This window comes from Thermobia domestica, chromosome 18 (genome assembly GCF_964235325.1).
Source record: "Thermobia domestica chromosome 18, izTheDome1.hap1.1, whole genome shotgun sequence".
NCBI lineage: Eukaryota > Metazoa > Arthropoda > Insecta > Zygentoma > Lepismatidae > Thermobia > Thermobia domestica.
In genome coordinates this window covers 64,781,417-64,796,262 of record NC_137471.1, presented here as the reverse complement: position 1 = coordinate 64,796,262, position 14,846 = coordinate 64,781,417, and the positions used below count along the sequence as shown (strand labels likewise).

General features: G+C 35.9%; 1 protein-coding gene across 4 annotated transcripts in view; it reads left to right on the top strand.

Annotated features, from left to right (window-relative positions):
- The first annotated feature begins 7,833 nt into the window (after positions 1–7,833).
- The window catches only part of LOC145674880 (serine/threonine-protein kinase ICK-like), a 118,314-nt gene continuing 111,301 nt past the window's right edge, over positions 7,834–14,846 (top strand). For 3 of the 4 annotated variants that reach the window (XM_081745128.1, XM_081745129.1, XM_081745124.1), the window contains exon 1: positions 7,834–7,991. The gene's annotated coding sequence lies outside the window, so the exon portion shown is untranslated. The remainder of the gene's footprint in view (positions 7,992–14,846) is intronic. The other variant, XM_081745125.1, reaches the window with a different exon arrangement.

Genomic DNA, 14,846 nt, shown 5'->3' with positions numbered 1-14,846 from the left:
TGTTTGAGGTCCCGGGTTCGATCCCAGCCCCCGCCAAGTCTACTTTGTGGTGGACAAACACCGCGTGCGTGGGTTTTCTCGGGGTTTTCGCGTTTCCTCCCACTTTCTTCATTCCATCATTTCATTCATTACTCATCATCACCGTCTCCTTTCGCCTAACCGGCATAAACGTGGGACGTAAAACTCAAAGATTTCATTTCATTTTTTTCCCCAAATTTTGTCAAAACGACTTCAAAGTCACTCAACACTGGTCAGAAAGCGTTCCCTGAAAGCGGCATCTACTAAACTGCTGACCCAACGTTCATTATAGCTGGCGGATGAGCGGACACGTGCAGTCAGGTGAGTAGTGACGAGCGAGGGGCCTCCGACCAGGGATGTATGCGCGAGGTGGGTCCTGGGAGGTCCGGGTCCCTCCGAAAACCTTTTTTTTTTTTTTGTAAATTTAGTCGAAATTTAGAAGTAATTTTACAAACTTTAATATAATTAATTCTCATATTGAATTTAGAGCCCTTCAAAAATCTTTTGCTCTCTGAAATAAATTTCTGCGTCCCTTTCTCCCGGCCAGAGCCGTAGCTACGGGTGGCGAGTGGGACCTTTGCCCCGGAAGCTGATAGCAAGAGGGCGCCGAATAAGCAAGAAGAAATAAAATTTGTTGAAAAAGAGTAAACGACGCGGCGCCCCATAAAAGTATTGACACCCTATTAACTCAATGTTGTTGTCGGTTTGCAAATAAATAGATTTGGTAAAAATTTTCTTGCTCGCTTCACTCGCAACTTCAATGTTTCAATAAGAAAAAATGAAAATGAAATATTTGAGTTTTACGTCCCACGGTTATGCCGGTTAGGCTAAAGGAGACGGTGATGATGAGTGATGAATGAAATGGTGGAATGAAGAAAGTGGGAGGAAACGGGAGAACCCCGAGAAAACCCACGCACACGGTGTTTGTCCACCACAAAGTTCACTTGGGGGGGGCATGTTTCAATAAGAGTCACAACAAATTTTTACTTATTTCTATTTTAAAAAAAGTTATTATATATGATTTTTAATTACGATGTAATATTCAAGGTGCCGAGTAATAACTCTCAGTGTACGCAGGAGCGCTTTCAAAATCGGAAACAGTCAAAGTCTGAAATACAGATGATGATGAGTTTGTTTAGTTACTCTCGCTTTTCTACCCAGTCGGATTAATCACGAAGGTGAAAATGAAAGTATGAAAATGAGAGAAGATAAGAGACATACATACGCAAGCTGATGTTTCCGCGGGAACATTTTTGAAGTTGAAGAAGTTGTAGAATAGGGGCTTAAGGGGCCAGAACTTAATCCAATGAATTTCGTCTTTTTGAAAAACTTACCAATACCAGTGATTTTTTTTTATTCCATTGACATATGAAATGCTTCCAATGTGAAGGAATTTATTGAAATCATTTCTCCATAAACTACATATATCGCCAGCATATTTTTCTTGTGTAATCGCATATAGTTGTGAGATGTTTTTATCTATCTATCCACATACACACAAAACATATACACACATTATATACTATATGTGTGTATATGAGTGTTAGTGTGTTTTTAATATTTTACTTAATAATAATTACCTTAAATTCAGAACTTTCATTCATTGAGAAATTAAAATTTCAAAGATATGTAGTAGTCATACTATATTTTGGATTTGAAATACAATCATTAAACATATTCTTCAGCTCTATTAATCAATATTGAGAAATTCGCAAAGAAAGCTCTTGCTGAATTTCCGTTACATTTCACAAAATATTTTTTTTACCGTAAAAGAATCGAAATTAAAATATTATTTATGTGGTCACATACAGAATAAAATTTCAAAAGTTTACAATTGTTATTGAAAATTAATGTTATCACCTATTTCGGACATTTTAAAAACATATAGTTTCTAATGTATTGAAATTTTATTTCTTATCGACAGTATGAAACGTTGTAAATAGTTGTAAATTTCTATAACTGTTCTCTTCGTGGAACTGTATACCAACCAAAGATAGTTTTGTCAAGTTTAACAGAAAGTCCAAAATAAGCCTTTTGAAAATAGCTCTTACTTGTAAAAATAATACGTATAGTGCTCGCTTTGCTGTTGCAATGACTTGTCCAAGCAATTTGATAAAAAAATCAGCGTAGCGTAACAACAAAAGCTGCTTCTCTTATATGTTTAAAAAAATAAAAAAAATTAAAAAAAGAAAAAAGAAAGCTTGGTGAGATGAATAGTAAAGGTGCACCAAATTCTACTTAGCCCCGGACGCCGAAATCTTTAGCTACGGCTTTGCTCCCAGCATATCTGGGTCTACTTGATGCCTAAATCCACCACTGCATGGGAAATCTCTAAATTGTGCAAATTTGATATCAAAACCGAAACTAGTAGCCCTATAACTTCCAGTCAGAGAAAGAGTTTATTCTTGGAACACGGAAACCATAACAAAAAGTCAATTCCGGATTTCTCTCACCGTTCTTAATCTATAAAAAATAATCATCAAACCTGAAGTAGTAAGTCTCTACCACCTTTTCTCTTAGTAGATAAATTGGGGCGTAGTCTAAATGTATTCTTAGGGCTCTCAATTGATTCTAGAAAATCGTTTCTCCCTACCTATTACCGATTTTGGACTATGGCAAACAATGTTAAATCTGAAAGTAGTTGATTTCAACCACTTCCGTTTGAATAGAAGGTTAGGGGAGAATATTGAATCTATTTTTGGGAATTTGAATCAATTCCAAAAACTGCTTCTTGATATCTCTTACCGTTTCTCCTCTGCTACTTGTCGCCAGACAGACTGACATATCCATTCTATACGACTTCCGATACTTGTGCATAGTATAGTTTGGAAGTCTAAAAATCATACAGAAATTAGTGTGTATTACTTCCTAACCACATTACACTGCTATAAACAATATGCCATACATAAAACTACATGTCATGCAGTTGGGTGTAATTAAACTATCGCATCAGTCCCCAGTGTGATTATTTTTGCTTTTCCCGGTCGAAGTTTGATACCTCTTTCTTAGGATATTGTTACAACGACAGAATGCGCGTAGTTGTTGGAAATGATCGGCTGAAAATAAAGATGTTGCTTATCGTAGGACATGATTTTGTATGAATAGATAAAATGGAGAATTCGCCGGTCCAAGATTCATTCACCCTCTTTCATCTTCATCGATCATTTTCATAAATTATTACATTGAATTTACTATAATACTTAATTCATAAATTAATGATAAAGGTGATTAGAATCTAGGTCTGCACGTGAAGATACAGGTATGAAAACTCAATTCTGGTTACCATTGTAGTAGACAGTTAGTTTTAGGATAGAGAAATTTCTATATAACTAGATTTTTTGTGGTAGTAAAGATTTGTGAAGGATTCTATAGTGTTATGAATAGAAATACATAAGAAGTGAAATAAATGTATAAATAAGTTGACTTGTCTTCCTTTAGGAGTATGTTAATCCTATTCAACGATTTGGGAAATTTTCGTCTTGACAGAGTCAGATTGAGTTGTACGTTCGACAATTACTATTTAACATTAAATTTACAAGTATTAGCATTCAACATAATTTTGACCATTCAAAATGCTCCTCAACAGCCTCATGGTGTGAACGAATACAAAGTGTAATTTTAGTTCCGAAACTTCTATTGCGAAAACTAGAGCTTGGAAGAAGAGGGAGGTCAGTGGCGTCACTCTGCTACTGATGACGACGAGTTCAAGGCAATCATCGGGACTGTATCACCAAACAGATCAGCGTATAAAACACTAGAGGTTGCAGTTGATCATTTGACAGCATTTCATAGCATTTAAAAAAAAAAAATATAGAAATAGTTAAACTGATATTACACGTATTGACCGAGAGCAGGCACGTAGCCAAGGGGTCCCCCTACGAAACCAGAAATTTAAAAAATAAGGTAAAATGAAACCAAAAGAAACGAGAAAAAGAATCAGCGTTAAAAATATAAAGCTACAGAAAGCGTTTGGTAACTCTTTCTTATGAGAAGCTTTGTGTGGAGGAAAAGGGGGGGGGGGTTAAAATTGATATTACTTTAACATTCCGAATTCCATCTAGCGCCATGCTAATCCTATGGGCTACAAATGTCTAACGATAAACCGGTTCAATCAGATAGATTCTCAGATAGAGCTTAAGAAATGCCCACAATCGCCAATAATATGAGCCTGGCAACATACATATCAGTTACACTTGTTAAAGAAATTTTCAATTTCGCGACAACACTAATCCATTTTATAGGATGTCCTTACTGCGGAAAGAGATCTCCTTGCTATCCTTGACGGCATTAAACGAATATAAGAAAAATAAGAAGAAATAAGCCAATAAGAACCGAGTTCGAGTGACGTCGGAAGACTATATCTTTTTCAATACTTTTTTTTTTTTTTTTTAAAAAAAACACATTACTCGAGATTCCTTCATAGTTTGTTGTTAAAATACTAACATATCTTCATTTTTATGTTCTAGCAAATCAATATATGTAGCCAGTAATATAGTTTAGAATGATCGAGCCCCTGGTGTGATAACTACAGTATGTTGTCATGGACCCCCTCTATTACGAAATCCTGGCTACGTGCCTGTCGAGAGCCAAAGAAATAAGAGTTTCGGATTCTCATCTACAATGCTATAGTGGAGAACAAAACCAGTCAATTTCTTTGCCACATTGAATCATGTGAGGAGGAGTTAATCTTGAGCGAAAATCGACACATTTTATAAATGATAAGCTATTAACCTCAAAGAAGATGGTGACAGTGGCTCGGGGAAAATTATTATATTACTCCAGGACATTTCTCTGATTATGCTCAACATAGGTTACCAGTATGTTTTTAATACTAATTTCATGTATGTTTATTCGAAATTCCGGCGGTCCCAAAATCACGAAATTCGAGCATTCCCAAATGTAGGGATAAGAGGGAAAAGTAAAATACTGTGGAAATCAAATTTGAGATTACATAAAGCGATAATACAGAAAAATAAAATAAAATAATAATCCTATTGATTCAAGTTGAACTCAGATCCGTAGCTAGGGGCTGCCAGGAGAGTCTAACCCCATGTGAGCACTTTCATTCTCCTTGAAACTTTCAGTTGTTTCTTAGTATGTATGTATAACTGCAGCAGCGCAAATCTGTGTTCAACATTGGGGTGGGGGGAGGTAAGACCATTCCCATATATTTTTTATTGCGATGTTCAAAATATTTATGAAGTTGAAAAAGAATGCTATGGAGGATCAGGGAAGCAGAGCTGTCTTCAACATTGGGAGGTGGGCAGATTTTAGGCTTATTCTGGGGAGACATGAATTTTATCTCACTTTCCTTTGTGGCAATCTAACACAAATCATTAAATTTCTCCCCAAAAAACACATTTGAAATCGGAATTTGGGGGGACATTTCCCCCAGTTTCAAATTTGAGGGAACATGTCCCTCATCCCCCGGAATTTGCTCCAGTGCATAAGTGTAAAGTGAACTAAAGTTATCATCCCAAAAATGATTTTGGCCCACTGTCACTTATGTGTTAACGCTACATTATTAGATATTATTGTAATGCTACATTCCTTGGTGACACACACACACACACACACCACCACCACCACCACCACCACACAAATGAAGACAAAGTGAGTAAAACTCTAATTTCATCATTTTATTTTCGAAGTAGTTTCATATAAGGTTGGTGTAAAGGGACAAGTTTTGCCGATAGATGTCACTACGCCAAGGTGACCAGAATTTTTACTTTAAAAAACGGGACGCATATGAATCGGCGACCGGTGGGGGGCTTATATATCTGACTTCCACATTGCATTTTGGAACTCAGCAGTGTTTTCAATTTACAAAATATACAAGTAAGAATAATAACACAGCGTTTCTAACTTAAGTACAACCCAACAATACTTTTAGCTACTTGAACACTCAGAATTCCAACTCAATTTCCACTTGAAACACAGAACACTCAATTCACATTTGAACATTCAGAAGTTCCACACACAGGTAAACCTTCCCAATGAGTGTTGGTACGGAAGAGTGCAGAATTTGCATTGACCATTTATATTTTGAATAATAATTACTTGATACCTGGGTAATTTTTGCTTAAAAACGGAACATTTAGGCGTCCCGTTTGAGAATCGGATAAAAACGGGACAACGGTGGAAAAAAGGGACTGTCCCGGCTAAAACGGGATGTCTGGTCACCTTGCACTACGCTCTTCATATCTCTCATGCATTTTTTACCTTTTACGAAAATTTACAATTTCCCTTACAAATTTCAACCTGGAGACTTCAAATTTTTAGGGAAGGAACTTCATAACCTATCGAAGGCAACAATCCGTGCCGATTTTTTATTTAAAATTTTCCTCATTGTTGAAACAGTTCCATTGTTAAAGGTTTGAATATCCATCTCAGCAATGAAGCCATTTCAGCAATGGAGAAAATTTTAAATAAAAATTGGTACGGATTGTTTCTTTTAATAGGTTATGAAGTTCCGTCTCTAAAAATTTGAAGTTTGTAGGTTGAAATTTGTAAGAGAAATCGTGTGTTTTCGTGAAAGGTAAAAAATACATGAGAGAGATACGAAGACCATAATGTCATCTATCGGCAAAACTTGTCCCTTTAAACCAACCTTAATGCTGTTAAAATTATTGGAATATTCGTTACTCGAAATATTTTCTTCTGGTATTTGAATATTCGAATTTTAACTACATTAGTTGATCTATTTGTATTAAACATCAATAATAACTTAAACTAGAAATACAAATCACCGAACAATGGAACTTTTATTTAAAATATGTGTATAACAGCAAAGCTAATATGAAACAGTTAGTTATCAATTATAAATGCACGCCCAGATTATCTTTGGACTACAGTGCTGGGTTATTATTCCGTGGGGGTTTGCCCCAACACAACATAAAATTTGTGTTTTAGTTAGATAATTGGCACTGCTGTTATAATTGCTTTTGCTTGTTTTGCATAGCGCTCCATAAATTTTGCAAAATCTGATGCAGAATGAGCAGCAACGACGCTAGAAAAAGGCAATGGGCATGGTCCAATGGTGGTATGGTCCGATCCTGATTACCCAAAACTTGTTGGTCCTTATGCGAGCCCGTTCTTAAGCGTGATTAGTGCAATACTAAAGAGTTCGACTAACGTTTCCTCCATTAGTCAGGCATTTAGTATGACTCTAATCATACATCAAAACGACTCTGCATAAAGCCCGTTGTTTTATAATATAGGTCAATATAATATTATTTTGGTATTAAAAAAATAGCTGCCCTACAAATTTGTTTCTTTCCCTCTGCTTTCACCCCCAAGAAATTAAAGCTTACGTTGTCACTGAGAATCACTCCATTGAGAACTCATTGTGCATCGGTTTGCGTATACGCAACGCCAAATTTGCATTCTAGTTTGCTACATTCAATAACACATATTGATTTTGCGACGACATCAGTGACGCTAATTTTCGGTTTGGAATAATCTATCCTCCAAATTTATTTTACAATATCACTAGCAATAGTTCTTAACACATATTTCGTGTTGCTTTGTGATCTGGGAATTTGCAAAGACTAATATAAGACCTGATTCCGTACTGTTTGCTTCAGCGCAATGTAAAATTTGCGTTTTGTTTGTGATAGTTGAGATAACAGTTATAATCATTGCATTATTTGCAGATTGCAATGCAACTCAAAAAATGTAATGAGTAATTGTAATTGCTACGTTGACTACCACAAAGTGAATATAAATCTGTGTTGTGTTGACGCAAACCAGTACAAAATGTGGCCCTGTCATCAACGAAATGAGCATACAAGTCTGTGACATATTTGGTATAACAGCTGTTCATTCTGTGCATTATTAGAAGAAGTAGAAGAGGAAAAAGCAGTTGAATTCGTGTGTTATCGCCGGTCGGTGTAATGTTTATAGTTTTGTTTTCGATAAACAGTTCGAAAACTACGGATTTTTAAATCAGACTGAAATCCAAACAATATAAGGTATGTAGAAATTATCATATTATAGTTTGGATATAGTATACATGGAGCCGCATCAGTTCCCGAAGGAGCAGGACGCTCATACTTTAAGGGATTATTCATTGAGTATGTACGAACTTACAAAGGGGGTAACAAAGCGACTTTTATTTACTTATCGACTGATACGAAAATAAAAAGAACGTACCTGTACTTTAGATCTGCATGTGTAGTGCCCTTGTACTTTATCTATGACTATGTGTGTGGGGAATTTAACGCATATCACATGTCCTGAGCACATGGATACTTCTTACTATTGCACTACGTAGAAAATTTATGGTATTTCATGTAGAAGTGGTAATAGAACACAGAAGAAACGCAGATCAGGGGGTTCTCATGTATACTATTACCTTAGGTTTCTTCGGTTGTTTTGATATGTCGTGGGTTTTCTCGGGGTTCTCCCGTTTCCTCCCACTTTCTTTTATCCACCATTTCACTCATTTTTCTCATTCTCATCGTCTCCTTTAGCCTAACCGGCATAAGCGTTGGACGTTAAAATTAACCATTTCATTTCATTTTTTGTTTTGATATGTAAGACATTAAACTAATGCTAGTCCGTACCAGCTCATACGTGATAAAGGAAACTTTATTGATATTTGGGCATATATTCCGAAGTTGGGCGTCCGCTTTCGTCAAGTTTTTTCACTGTTATCTGCTTTCCACACTTTCTGCAATTTGTTATTAGGTTCATTAATCCGTGCTCTTCACAAACTTTTAAGAGATTTTGCTCGTTATCAATGTATTCCTTCACAGATGTTAAAACTGCTAGTTCATTGCCCTTGTACATTCGCCATATTGGTAACATAAATACTAGTTTCTTTCCCACAATGCAACTGTTCGGTTACCTTGCGCCAAGTAGTTCCCTCCGCTCGCCATATAGTCCCATGTTTATAACCGCTTATATATAACAAATAAACAGATTTTTCGAGACTCTTATATATTATAAAGCACACAAACGATCAAATTATCCATATATTTCCTGTAAATTTTAAAAATTTCTCTGGAAACGGACGCCCAACTTTGGAATTTAACCCGATATTTGTCTCAGTATACATCGGTGCGATAGACCATAGTTTTTAATAATATGTTTAACGAAGTTCAGTAGTATGCATCGGTACTGTAATACAAGTAATTCTATAAACAATTTTACGGATTCTTTATTCCTTACGAAAAACTATAGGTAAATGTTTAGTAGAAGAGGTCCAGAAGTACGTAAAAAATACAAAATTTTTACGGGAAAAATGGAAGATGCAAGTATTTAGCCCTAACCTAACCCAACCTAAAGTAACTTAAACTAACCTGCACTAACATGCTAAACTCCTACACCAATATAATCTAACAATCTGATCTAACCTAACCGAAACTAACCTGATCTGACCTAAACTAACCTAATGTGAACAGAAACTACCATAATTCTAGCATTTTTTAGAAAAAAAAAAAAAAAAATAGATTTACCCCATTTGTTAAACACTGTCCATTTTCCTTTGTCGTAATTCAGCTAACTTGCCCACTGGGTCGTGGACCGAGAGGGAGACCTGTGTTCTATAACTTTACCGTTGTTTTTGATGTTGTAAGGAGCACTATATGTAGAGGCGGAATGGACTATGTGGCGGAGAGGTACACTTGTTATGATGTACTGGAGAGGCAGTGTGAACATATTGCGTAGATAAAAAGATTGTTAAAGTATCGTGCTTGAGTTATCGAGTTATACAAAAATGAGTATCACTTGTTGAAACTGTGTGAAAGTCATAGTCTATAAAACAGGTGAACAGTTTGTCGTAAGTGTAGAAACGAAATGAAACTACACGAAAGTAGAATATCTAACCAGACCTATTCTAATTTAACATAATTTTACACTTGCCTGTACTTTTTTGGATGACATTTAGTATCACACCCAAGGCAGTGCAACACATAAACCACGTATTTTATGGCGTATAAAGTGTTTTTCCACTATCCTCGTTTATGTGTATACCCAATGCAGCTGACGCACCTGCTCCCTACGGACGCACTACCTCGCTGCCGTTTGGGGCCCCAGCTGTCCTTCTGCCCTGACTCGGTTAAATATCATTCGTGCTTTTTAGTGGCCACCTAGCACAAGTTGGTTCATGTGCTATGCACTAGGCTGATTCTTTTGCCATACACCCGAACTGTATTTTGAACAACAACCACTGACAAGTGTGCCAGGGTCACAACCTAGTATTTTGGGAAAGAAGCTAAATATTTTTTAAATATATATTTTCGTCTGATCCAGCGATACAGCAGTAATGCCTCTAAAAGATCGTGAACTATTACTTTGTATTTAATTCTTGTCGCCTGCAGAAATCTGTTCCATACAAACACTTCTTTTCATGTAAAGTATTAAATTTTACCTGTAAATCTTCCAAAGTGTGGTGCGCCAAATTACACCAAGATCCTAAAGCATTGATCAAGCATAACATTTTAGTTTATGTGTTTACTTGCTTCGGCTCTTCCGAGCTTAAAAACACTTAAGGACAAATAATAAAGTAACTAAGTCTATCTGAAGGATAACAATAAGAAATGATATGACATGCAATGAGCTAATCAATACGGTATTGTATACGTACTTTTGGGCCACTCTGTATAATTTATTTGCAGGGATTAGGCTTTACATGGACAGATAACTGTAATGTGTAAAGTTGTATAAACATCAATTTGTTATTCTAAATTGGTTCTGCTGTGTCATGGTAATAGTTCCAGAGGTTCTAGGAAAAGATTACATAAAGAATTATGATAGTAAATGGGCGGCATTTTGTGTGTTCTTGATGGGAATTTTATGGGCCACGTCTAATAAAATCCAGTGTAGATCTAGAATACCTCAGAATAAAAATAGAAATTTAATTAATGCGATGTAGAACAACCTAAAGATTTAGGATTCTGTGCCGGAGAGTAGATCCTGTATTTTCAGACTGAAGAAAACGTGAAATTTTTGTTATTTATTGCAAAATTCATTGTTATTTCCTTAGAAAGTGTTTCTGACGAATTCCTCAGGGGACTTTACAATTTTTTTGTGTAAATAACTACATCTCGAAATAACGCAATAAAAACTGGTGTAAAAAAGCAACCTGTGCTAGGTGGTCTGAAAATCACGAATGATATTTGACCGAGTCAGCACAGGAAGCTAGCAGGAGGGCCAAAGAGAGTTGCATCCGTGGGGAGGATGCGCGTCAGGAGTGGTGGGTATGCGTGTAAACTTTTCTGTTCAATTTCAATAATACTTGCCTCTCCACATAACGTAATAACTCTTTTTCTTCAGCAACATACGTTGTCGTGAAACTCAATCGAAATGTCACATTTGTCACATGCAACTAGCAACTACCATCTTTGAATACTGGTAATTAATTTCCTCATTGCACCATAATGTCTGCCGTCAGCATGCCTCCACTCAAACTAGTAGCAACAACACGCAGCTTGTAACACTTGAAAATACCACATTACACTTTTTTGTGAGCATGAATTTCATGAAAAATGAGCAATTAATCTTTTCTTTCCTTAAGTTGTACATATCTTTCACATTTCTGGACCTACTCCCCGGCACTTAACCCAAAAGTTATGTGAAATCATTATATTTATGCAACGATATATTTATAATTGGAGGAACTAGGTAGAAACAACATAAATGGTATAAACATAACTGCCATATAATGCTCTGAGGGATTTAAAATATCGCCCTTCCTTTCGTCTTCGATGTCCTAATTTTCTGCTACTCGCTGCCTTCGATAACTTAGGTGCTATACCTCAGGTGGATTACGAAACAATCCCCTCGTGTAATCATAACTAATAGAAGTGGAAAGCCTGAGGTAGTGTAATACTACATATGTATTGGGCTGTGCTCGTCTAAACAGGAACTTCTAAGATAGTAATGAATTAATTTTAAGTTCAAGACATATTTTTGTTACAAAGTAAGTATAACGTCCCAATGATAATTGAAATGTATTAAAATGGACACACTGAAGCAAACAGCAAGGTATCTACTGATGCTTGATATGCTGGAAACTTGTAGTATACTGGAATTATTGAACAAATGTAATAATTCCGTTAGAGACCCTTCAACATGGAAACAATAACATTTGGGTGATATGACTAACTGATCGAACACTAAAAAAGTAGCTAGTTCGAACAAGTGAATTAATAATGTTTATAATGTAAGGCCTGTTTATAATATAAAAGTGCGTCCCGAAGTCTTGCACGAAGATAGTTTAGTTTCCCAGCGGGTTGTATGTGATGCTGTTTCTGCCCATGGAGGCATTCCATATATAAATATTTCCTGAAGGATGACTTGAGGCTGTTAGGAACTCATAACAAAGAAGGTTGGTCTTACACTCAACAGTGTTCCTTGTACTAAATGTAATACGACTGTAAAGAAAAGTATAAATATGTGTAATACACTGAACCAGATGAGGAAAGGATTGGCTGTAAGGCGTAAGTGGAGGCCAACACACACACTCACACAAATAAAAGTGAATGTAGATTACAACAGGCAGTCAAAGGAAAATAACGTAAACATACACTCTTCTTATTTTTTCGATTTTAGAGCTCCTTCGTGCCTAAGCGGTTAGCGTACGCGCCTTTGGTATGGAAGACCCGGGTTCGATTCCCGGCGGGAGCTCATGTGGTTCGGATTCTACGTTAATCAGTAGGTCCACATCTCATGTAGCCTCGCTGCTGAACGGGACGTTAAACTCAAAATCAACTCTTTTTTTCGATTTTACCTCACCAGTTGCTGTACATTCTATTAGAATAATGAGGAAGAGTATGCTTTTTGAACATATTTTGTAGACATTTTGTATCACAGCGTATAGTCGTATATGGCACTCACCTTCTTTCAGTTCATCGTAGTATACTGTATTAGCAGGAGGCAGGCCAATTGGAAATATTCAAACCAACTGCAATAGACACCCTAAACAGCTATACCTTTGTTATAACGTCAGAGTAACAGGTAAACAATCAGGACTTTTGGGTGCTCTCGTACAGTGGTATACTATTAACCTCAGATACGGCTTTTTCTTTCACTGTGCTTTCATCATCATGCACTTTCACGTACCTTTCTGTCCTTAGAGTATGGTACGGCGCATAGGCTTCCAGAGTTGTCCTATGTGTGACACTAAGTTTTTATTTAGAGTTTATATAGGGATTTGTAACAATTATAGCGCGTCACACACTTAGGTTAAACCCTGGAATCTTTATTTTGATGTTTTTGTGATTGTCTTGAATAATCATCTTAACAGCCAAATTATTATTTCAGTTAATTATGCATTTAAGATCTTGTACCTTAAATTTCTCTTCATCCATATTTTATCGTGATATTTTCACACATAAATGTGCTTGATGTTACGTTTAATTATTAAATACTGTAGTTATAATTACTGAACAAAGTATACATTTATACGAGAATACTGGGAACGCATAATTATGATTTAAGTGCCTAGATTTTTTTCCGCCGTGTATCAAATATGTTTTGACTTATCACTTAAAAAATTGACATACCTGAATTATCGGGAGTGTGTTATTTCACTTAATCACATTCCGTATTAAGCTATACTTGAACTACAAATATATTCAACTTTTAAAGACATTCTTCTTAAAACAATTCAAAATTGTCGGTGTATTTCTTTTTTAACAATTTTTTGTTGTTTATCCACTTTTTTGTTTTCTTCAAGTTCAATGAAAGAGATGCTGTTTGCTGCCTTAATGGCAGTTTTGGTTTCTTTTGGTTAAAATCTGTTAGTTTGTACTGTACGCACTTTTAAATGTTATAGTACTGAGAATTATAAGGAGCAAAATGTAGTGAAACTATTAATATTAGGGATACAAGAGAGTTGAATCTTTCTTTCCTCTCTCTCTCTCTCTCTGTGCATACATTTTTATTGATTTCAATAGTGTGTTACAAATACAGTAGGTTTAACGAATCAAATTCATGATAAATTTTAAGCGATGCAACTGCATTCGCAATATTTAATGAAGTCTTCTTGTTTCCATCATAAGGGAATAAATAATTTTTATCATAATGTGTAGAAGCCATGAAAGGCAAATGCCAGTACAATGGGTAAGCCCAGCGTGACATAGTTCCGCCGGTACTTTCGGCATTTTTTATTTCCAGTGGGTTCCAACGGTATGAGCTATGTTTTATTTATTTATTTATTTATTTATTACACAAGTTTTTGTACAATGTTCACAGAGTTTGTTTATCAACATTTCTCTTTTGACGAGAAGGATTAATACTAAAATCTTTTTGCGTTTATCACTTCCAAACTGCTTCTTAGCGAAATATTTTGTGTTTCAGTATGTTTCCCATTGTCCAAGATTGCTCTTTAGATTAATTATGAAGTAAGCTTATGTGCTACGAACTGGGTAATTATGAATTTGTAGTCTTATGCCAGGAACTTGGTGGTTATGAAATCGTAGGCTTATGCTATGAACTGGGTAATTTTGAAGTCGTAGGTTTATGCTACGAACTGGACAAGAAAGAATAGCATCTCAAAATCATTTGACTAATTTACTGATAAGCAGGATTGCCCTAGATCTCATTTTTGTGTGTTTAATGTCTTATTTTGTAGTAATTTGATTTGAATTATATTTTCTAAAGAAGTTTTGTTATAAATATTTAATGTACAATATGTGTCGGCCATTGACCTTATTGTGACGGGGACATAACAATACATAGCCCCGCTGCCACCGTCCCATTAAATCAGTCTCATTATTTTGAGAACTTAATCTCTACTATATATTTCGGACCCCTCTGTGGTTATGGACCCGTGGGGCTAAGATGAATGCTAGATATCACCAGAAAACCATTTTCGTTGT